Here is a 10,000-nt window from a genome sequence, read left to right as displayed (position 1 = left end):
CCTTATACGTTTATGGAGTACGTCATTAATTAGACAGTTCCAACCTGTAGGGCAATTGTTTCTAATAACACAGTAGATAATTGCAATTTCCCCTTATTGCATTCTTAGCTGCAATCGAGAATGTAATGTTTTACGTAAAGTTAGGAGTATATGGAATGTGATAATTAATGGCATTTCTGTTAAAGATCATTAAAATTTATTCTCTGCCGGAAAATATTTCTTGGTGAAAAAGGAGAGTATTCAGGTAATAGATGTTGCTATCTCCTTATTCAATGGTACCTGGATGTCCCCAATCCTATGTTGTTATTGATATGGTACATAATACAGTGTCTTCTTAAAACCACCCGAGTCTATGATTCGTTGTAATAAGTTTAGTGACCCTTAAAAATCTGCTTCTTCGCGGACAACTGGCATAATCTCAAAGTCGTATTTTCAAGTAATCCTTTTTATGTTGCTCTGGTGATTCGAAAATTAATTTATGATCTCATTTAGTCGTCTCAATTGGTAAAATGATCCGTTGAAGAGATGTAGGATTATCATTTTTTTTCCTGGAAGACCTCTTTGAAAGGTTTTAGCCGAATAAATCGATCCCATGACTTATTTCTTTTAAGCCTATGACTTAGTATATTGGTCTCTTCTGACGAACCACTTGACGACTGGTGCTAGTGTGTTAACGTCCCCATACCCTAGCAGTTCGGTAAAGGGACCGATAGAATAAATACCAAGCTATAAAAAATATAAAATAAGTACTGGAGTCAATTCATTCCACTAAATATTCACTGAAGAATTAAAAGATAAGAGATAAAAGATATGTGTATGTGTGTGTGTGTATGTGTGAGTGTGTGTACATACATACATGCATACATACATACATGCATACATACATGCATGCATACGTACATGCATACATACGCATGCACAGATGTGAATATACGCAACTGCTTGTAAATGTATTGTTGATATATAGATCGTTTTACTCGCCATTTTAATGTTAACGGGTGTATGAAGATACATTAACAACAATTTCAAACACACAAATAGGAACATCATTTTCGTTCACAAAGCTTCGGAAAAAAATGCTCGGTTTTGGCAACGAAACCATCCAATGTTCTCTATTGATCTGTGTTATGGAGGAATAAACTTAAAAGAATATTTGAACGGTCTTCAATAATGGCTGAAAATTCTGCTATTTTGCCATACATAATGCTATTCAGACACTCAGAATGTTCCCGTTGTTTTTGTCATGCTCTTCATCACTTTTCTCCCTTTTTTCTTCTCTTTCTTGACCTCACGTCCTCATTTTGTTGCTTTCCTTCTCTTTGCTACACACAAACACGCACACACACTCACACACATACGCACACACATACACACACTACAGACATATACTCATACACACACAAACACATATGTACATGTAAATACATAAACACTCGCGTACATTAATGAATCGATATTAATGTGTATCTATGAATGTATTGACAGAGAGAGATGGAGATAGTGAAAGAGAATTACATGTTTAGCTATCACAGTATATTGCATTATATTTATACACTCATCATGCGTACATTGTTGTCAGCGAGTCTTTTCCTTTCTTAAATTAAATGTAGAATTCTCTTTTCACTAGTTTCACATACCTTCGTTGTTTGCCGATGAAATACAGAGGCGTATTTCTGATTTATGTTTGTTAAATCTTCTCTCGAAAAATTTGTTTTTAAGCTTGTCGGCCGTCAAATCTTTTCATTTTTTTTATATATAAAAAGCAGATCAATATTTGCAAATAAAGCTCCGTCAAAACTGACTTTATTTGATTTTTTTTTTCTAAACATTTTGCATCAAAACTTCGATTTTGATTCAGGAAAAATCTGGGTATTTGAACAGTACACCCACCTCCACCTCTGTTTTTTCTATTTATCATTCCTTTTCTCTAAACATACAAACACATACAGACACTCACACACACACACACACACACTCATATCTATGTATATATGTGTGTATATATATATATATATATATATGTATATATATATGTGTGTATATATAAATATATATATATATATATATATATAATATATATATATATATAATATATATACACATACAATCACACATAACATAATCAGATATACATATGTATATATATGTGTGTGTACGTGGATAAAACCCGATCCATCCAGAGCAACTGCGATAAAAAATATACCCACGCCGAATGTGATTATGCTACAGGCATTCTTGGGTTTAGTAAATTACTATCAAATTTACATTCCCAGTATACACAATGTAAGGGTCCCTCTCAATGATTTGGGAAAGAAACATGCAAAATGGTGTTGGACTGATAAGTGCCTGACGACATTTGACAAATTAAAAAATATTTTAACATCAAGATTATTGTTTACGCATTTTGATCCAAAGTTGGATATTATATTGGCTACAGGTGCGAGTGATTACGATGTAGGAGTCGTGCTTTTTCGCAAATATGACGATGGGAATAAAATGTCTGTAGCCCATGCTTCACGATCGTCGTTACCAGCAGAAAGGAACTATAGTCAGAGAGAAATGGAAGCGTTAGCAATTATATTCGGTGTGAAAAAATTCCATAGATTTATTCATGGAAGAAATTCTGTCTACAAACGGATCATCGACCACCACTGTCAATATATTGTCCTAAAAGGGGAATACCAACATACACAACAAATATACTACAAAATGGAATATTTACCGTCAAAAAAACTAAAGCAAGCGGATGGTTTGTCCAGACTGATACCGAAACACTGCGAGTCATTTGAAGATTCGGTAGTCGCAGCATTAAGATCAGAAGGAGAAATAAAAAATGTAATGTGGAATGTGGTAGGTGAGCTACCGTAACCTTTGAAGACACAGAGCTAAATGCAGAAAAGGACAAATTCATAACAGAAATGAAAAGAAAACTGTGATTAGGAAAAGTAAATAGGGAAAGGATTGGTGTGAAACTAAACCAAGACGTGAACCTATACTCAATTTGTGATGAGAGCAGTAATACCTGAAACACTGCAAAAGAAAATGTTGAGGGAATTTCATGTTGGACATCCTGGTATTTCGAGGACGAAAACTTTAATGCATAGCTACGTGTACTGGTCAAAAATGGATAGAAAAATCGAATGAAAGGCTGCAGATATGTGTGCTAGCAGCAAAATTACCGACGATAATTAGTGAACGTTGGCGAAAAGTAGATGTGCCGAGGTCGAGGCTATACATTGATTCATACTAAACGGTTCATATTACTTAGTGGTAGTTGATAGTTTCTCTAAATGGCCAGAAATGTTAAGTGTAAAAAGCCAACCTCCTCAACTACGACAAACTTTCTACAGGAGCTGTTTGCGAGATTTGGTATCCCAAATACTATAGCGTCTGACAATGGAACGCAATTTGTGTCTGTTGAGTTTAAAAAGTTTAGTAAAACGTTCATTGTAGAACATGTAACAACGGCGCTCTATCATCCCAGATCTAACGGACACACAGAACGATACGTTCAAGAGAGCCCCAAGAAAGTCGAATAAGGAAGTCACGGATGAGGTAGCTCTTTAACAATTCTTAAGAGTATATCGTGTGACACCAAATCCAAATACACCAGCAGCTATGTCACCAGCGGAGCTGATGTGTGCGAGGGAAATAAAATCAGCCTTCGATAAATTGCTACCCGGAAAGAAAAGAAAAATTGCAATGGATAATACAGCAAGATATTTCAAAATTGGTGAAAATGTATTTGTTTGGGCATACAAGAAAGGCAAAACGAAGTTGAGAAGATGGCGTGATTACCAAACACATAAGAAAAAAGTTTATTACTGTATATGTGGCTGGTCGTTTACACCTCGTGACCTGATGTAATTTTGTGTAGTTTTCCACTATTATTAAGTAATAATATCAATTATACCGGGTCTGCAAAATCGATATGCTATCAGGACCATGGTACTTTCACTTCCGGCTAAGGTTCAGATTTTGTAGTAGATAGTTTCGCCCCAAGCGCACATCCTGAGCAACCTTTTACCCGGTTTTCAACTTCCTTGTCCATGCTTGGCCAGTATACGAAACTTCGCATCGGTGCTTTCATTCTACAGAATCCTACGTATTCCACATGAAACTCTTTTAGCATTCTCTTCTGTAATGTCTGCGGTATGACCACCCCTGAAGGTACAACATCACATATAGAGCACACGTTCACATCTTGGTGGTTCTTTGCATTAGATCTTTCTTTATTTCCTTTTGCCAACCACAGTTTTCTTTTTGTCGCATTAATAAATTTGTCATTTCTTGCATTTCTTTCTATTTCTTCCAAAGTTACTGGTAGTTCACGCTTGATGTTCCACATCACGTTTGTTTTTGTCTCAGTTCATCGACCTCGTTCGATCGTTTCATTGCTCCGTTTACGCTAATGCACAAAGCGCTTATGTGTGCATCCTCTAAATTAAATTTCTCCATATATTCGGTGCCAAATAAATTCATGGACTTTTTCAACTCATAAACATTCACTTTTTGTTTCGACCTTTGAACATTTTCTTACAAACGCGTTCGCCCGTGAAATATAATTTTCTTTCCGTAACATCGTACGTTATTTTGTTTGAACTGCATTCTTTTGTTTTACCCATGTTTTCTCATTTATGATTGTGATGTCACTTCCCGTGTCTAATTGCTTTCTGACACTAGATTTCAATTCTGGTATTCATGAATTTTCTGTTTGTTGTAGTCACAACTTTTCCTGCTGACAAACTATTTATTTTTTCTTGTTTGTTCCATTTTCCTATCTTTCTAGTTTTGCAGAGCGATTTTGTATGCATCGAAAACACTTTGCCTTTTTAATGGACAATCCTTTTCAGGTGCATCTCACTATATGCCATACATGGGTCTACATCTTGATATTTTTTTCTGTTTTCTCTGCAACACTTTATTTGTCTTCCGACTTTTTTGCACTAGTCTTATGTAGAAGCACTTTTTCCGTTGAATTTTTTCCGTGTCATGCCTTAATTTTAAAATCCTGTCACACTCTTCCGACAGTTTCTGCAATGTCAAATCCTGGTTCATTTCCAGTTTTGCTAGAAATTTTGTTCGAATTTCTGCATCCTTTCTATCTGTCAGATCTTGTGCAAAAATCAAACACTTGAAAGAATCTGGAGTAAGTATATCAAACCTAAATCTATCACATTCTTTGTTGAATCTGCCTGTTTAACTAGTAAAGTCTTCATCTTCGCTCTTTTCTATGTTTAAACATTTCCATCTTGTATAAAACAGTGAGCTCTTTTCACTAAACATTTTGCTAAAGATGTCAGCTGCGTCCGTGAAATTTATGTCTGACGCTTTTTTTGGCAATATGAAGTTGCTGTACTTCTCGTGCTCTGCTGTTGCTAGTTTTCTTAACACTAAATATGTTTGCCTTTCGTCCATCCAATCCTGGCATTCTTTTCCGAAAGTAAGCCTCGAAGGTTACTCCTTATTCGGGGTCATATTTGAATTTGCTTATGGAATTAGCTAAATGGTCAGGTGAAAATGCATTCTCTGGTTTGGTTATCAACTTCATTAGTTGTAACATTTTGCTGCTGCAATCCTTGTTGTTCTCGTTGTTCCTTGAGTTGCTGTTGTTGCAGTTTTTGCAACTCAACTATACCAGCTAAGAATCCTTCCATATTTTACGACTTTCGTAAGTTTACACAAGATTTTTGTTTCTTTTTTGTAGAGGTATTTAATTTTCCACGTGAATTAGTTTAAACTCTCCGTCTGAATGTATTTTTTTTCACTCCGCGTAAATTTGTTTTTCCTCGTCACCACTGTTGTAAAGGGATCTTTTTCCACTGTTGTATCTGTCTTTTGACGACGGTTGTCCGCCCTGACAGATATTGTTATATTCCGAAGTCGTCGATAGAATGGTTGTCTCTGACACCACTTGTAACCCGCCTGCGCATATCAATCCTGTCCATAAAGATTATGAACTGGTGAGATGATTGTACGCACCCTTGGTGGAATTGGACACCTACATTGAATGGTTTCTACGTAATACCATTTATCCAAACACTAATAAGGGGAGTTCAAGGCAATAAGAAGCCGTCTATCGATCTCATACCCCTGCAGAACCTTCCACAAGAAATATCAACCAAGTACCTGATGCACAAATCGGTTAGAGATGCAGCAAAAGCAGTAAAAATGTGACATCCGAAGCTGACTTTGTGGAGCTGACACCAAAGATATCACCCACATCATAAGCAGTTGTCCTAAAATGCCGTCACGGTATTATCTACCGATAAGACATGATGTAGCTAGGACGTTCTACAAGGTGTTTCAAAAAATTTGATATCATTTCACAATCTAATAACTTTGTCAGTTCTTGTTCAAATGACTTCAAATTGTAGCAGCATGTGTAGAAACAGAACAAAATGTTGTTTAATGTTTGATATGTTTATCTTTTCAGGTATAGAAATGGCATTCACTGGAAAAGAAAAGGTGTATAATGAAATCCGGCGGAAGGATAATTCCGAAGACAAAGAAATAAGAACCCGCAATATGGTAGAAGCCATAGCCACTCATAATAAAAAGGAATACTGGTGGAATATACCAGTGAAGACCTCAATAAAATGTAAGCACAACAGACCTGATATAATGATTTGAGATAGAGAAGAGAAACTGTGCACAGTTATGGAAATTATCTGGCCAGCGGGTGTTAACATAAAGCTGAGGATCAGTGGAAAAGAGGACACCAATACTGAACTACTGAGAAATCTGCAGTTACTCTATCCAGATTACAAGTTCAGGTTTATACCTGTAATTATTGGGGCCCTGGGATAACACATTGCCTAAATAGCAATCTTGAGAAATTAGGCTTTTCGGAACCGGAAAAGAGAAAGCTAGTTCGAAGACTACAAATCCAATCCATCACTGGAACTGTTAAAAATCTGTAACACTTTCCAGAGTTTATCACTTAAATATATATGAGCATGTCTAGATATGTAATTATATGAATGAGAATGCATGCATAGAGTAAAACATACAAATCTGCACATACATACATACATACATACATACATACATACATACATACATACATACATACCCCGTTGTTGATGTTGAAATTCCAATAAAGGAGCCCTGGATCTAGGTTAGGGACCGGTTCTTTCTAATACACGGATTTTGTTGGCAAAAAACCTTGAAATAAATTGAATAATGACCTAGATATATATGTATATACACAGACACGCCCACATACATATATGTGTGTGCGTGTGTCTTTGTGTCTATGTTTGTACTCCCAATCACCGTTTGGTAACTGGTGTGCTTACGTCCCCGTAACTTAGCGAGTCGGCAGGTGAAAGACAGAATACACATACAAACATATGCAAACAGAACAAGACACCCAATCGTTAATAAATATACATGCTAAATGCTGTTCTGAGATGGTGAGGAGCAATATAACGCAATGACAAAATATAGCCCTTTAAAAGAATACTTCTCGTGCTCTACTTATTATCCATCCAAATGCAAAGCAGCAGAGAACGATAAGCAGTGTTCGTAATTCAAAAAGCATATTAAATTGCTTACTATATTAGTTTGTGTTAATAGTTGCGCACTTAGAACATTGCAATGTACACAGGAATATCAGTTTTTGTATTTATACGCAAAAAATAAAAGTATTTTTCGTTATATTTTAACTAGTTTAAATAGGCACAGGAGTGGCTGTGTGGTAAGTACCTTGCTAACCAACCACATGGTTCCGGGTTCAGTCCCACTGCGTGGCATCTTGGGCAAGTGTCTTCTGCTATAGCCCCGGGCCGACCAAAGCCTTGTGAGTGGATTTGGTAGACGGAAACTGAAAGAAGCCTGTCGTATATATATATATGTGTGTGTGTGTGTGTGTGTATGTGTTTGTGTTAGTCCCCCTAGCATTGCTTGACAACCGATGCTGGTATGTTTACGTCCCCGTCACTTAGCGGTTCGGCCAAAGAGATCGATAGAATAAGTACTGGGCTTACAAAGAATAAGTCCCGGGGTCGATTTGCTCGACTAAAGACGGTGCTCCAGCATGGCCGCAGTCAAATGACTGAAACAAGTAAAAGAGTAAAGAGAGTTCCTGTATACGTGGTATATAACTGATTGTATTTATACGTATATATTTATATGTGTAGATATACATGATTCGAACGATTTAGTTAAGTGTATTCCCTTTGATTGACCATCATTAATTAAAAGTTTGTTGAAAATTCCAGTGCTTATGACTCAGCCAATCACGCATAACCCAATAACTGCAAAATATTTGATATCGATAAAAGAAAATGGTGCCGGAAGCGAGAAGCAGGCTACTTCTCTGATAACAACAGTGGCGTTGTAGATGTATTTGTACGTGTGTGTATGTGCGTGTGCGTGTGTGTGCACGCGGTAGTGCGTCTAGGGTAATACATTTGTAATCAAATTTCAATGAAGATCACAAGTACTTTTATAACCAATAATTAACAATTACTTTTGATACTAGGTGTCAAGGTCAACGTGATTCAATGAGTCACAGTTGGGAATAGAAGCCTAACTAGTCGGTGAGTAGTTTGTGTGTGTGTGTGTGGTGTGTGTGTGTGTGTGTATCTATTTGTGTTTGCATGCATATGTGTGTATAAATGTGTGAGGGAATGACTCCCTCTTGTGGCTGTATATTCGTATGTGTTTGTTACTAGTTCAGTCTGCACATCTATCTTCGATCCGTGTATTAGAATGTGTTCGTTACATCTGTACATCTATAAACGTTGTTTGTCTACCTATATTTGCGCCTATATATCTGACGAACATCTCAATCTTCTACGAATCATTTATAATTTCTCTTATGTTTGGTTTTATATTCACCACTAGTTCGAAACACGATACTTACTGCTCTTGTAGTTTTGCTTATAAGATTATTTTCGTAATACTTTCTTGTTGTGTAAACAAATGTTTTCTCAGCTAATTAGGCGGGTGTGAATAAAGCATATACAATGCAAATGAGACCTAACAAGCCAAATCCTGTCTTCATGTCCACATTTGACCCTTGCCTGTAACATAAAGATGAGGCGTTACTCTAAGCATGTAAATTAAGTTGCAAATGGTTGCTTTCAATTCCTTGAAATTAATTCCGCTTTTGTATGAAAGAAATTAACGAATGTCGCCAGACATTATTATTTTTTTTTTTGGCCAACTGCGAAAATTAACTAAAGAATTCTTACATAATACATAATAGTGCACACATTTACACAAACACACACACACACTCACACACACACTTCATTATTATTTAAGCGGCAAAACTCCGCCGTGATCGACTTTGCCTTTTATCTTTTCGATTAAATAAGTACCAGTTACGCACTGGGATCCATGTAATCCACTAGTCTCCTTGCTCCAAAATTTCCAAGGCCTTGTGCCTAGAGAAGAAATAATCATTAAAGCTTCAAGATCATCGCCAAAAAAATCACAAAAGACCTGCTACTCAGAGTTTCACGTTTCCGTTCGTCGGACAGTTTAGATTGAGAATGGAACAAATTAAAGTTTGTATATATAAAATATACAATTTACATTGACAGATACACACACATTTGAAAGCGGTTTCTTTTCATTGGTCCCTTTAACTAACGGGGTTTTTTTTTCTAATCAAAGATCACTCAAAAATCGAAATTTCAAAAGTAACTATAGCTAGAAGGAAAAAGCATTTATACCCAGAATAACTTAGTTATTGATAAAATAACTTTAATTAAAAATAAATAAATGTAAGTTTGTTTATAATAATCTTCACTTACATAAATCAAACGACCGAAAAATAAGTCACACTGTACTTATACATTTACACTAAATAACATAAACTTACACATGTACACTAAACATACAAATGCTAATACATGCATACAGACATATCTACAAACATACACAGGCAAAATATAAATATGGACATGTATACTAATATATACATCTCTTTACTACCCACAAGGGGCTAAACATAGAGGGGACAAACAAGGACAGACAAAGGTAT

This window comes from Octopus sinensis, linkage group LG17 (genome assembly GCF_006345805.1).
Source record: "Octopus sinensis linkage group LG17, ASM634580v1, whole genome shotgun sequence".
Classification (NCBI taxonomy): domain Eukaryota; kingdom Metazoa; phylum Mollusca; class Cephalopoda; order Octopoda; family Octopodidae; genus Octopus; species Octopus sinensis.
The sequence above is the reverse complement of the archived record's forward strand: the minus strand, read 5'-3'. Positions refer to the sequence as shown.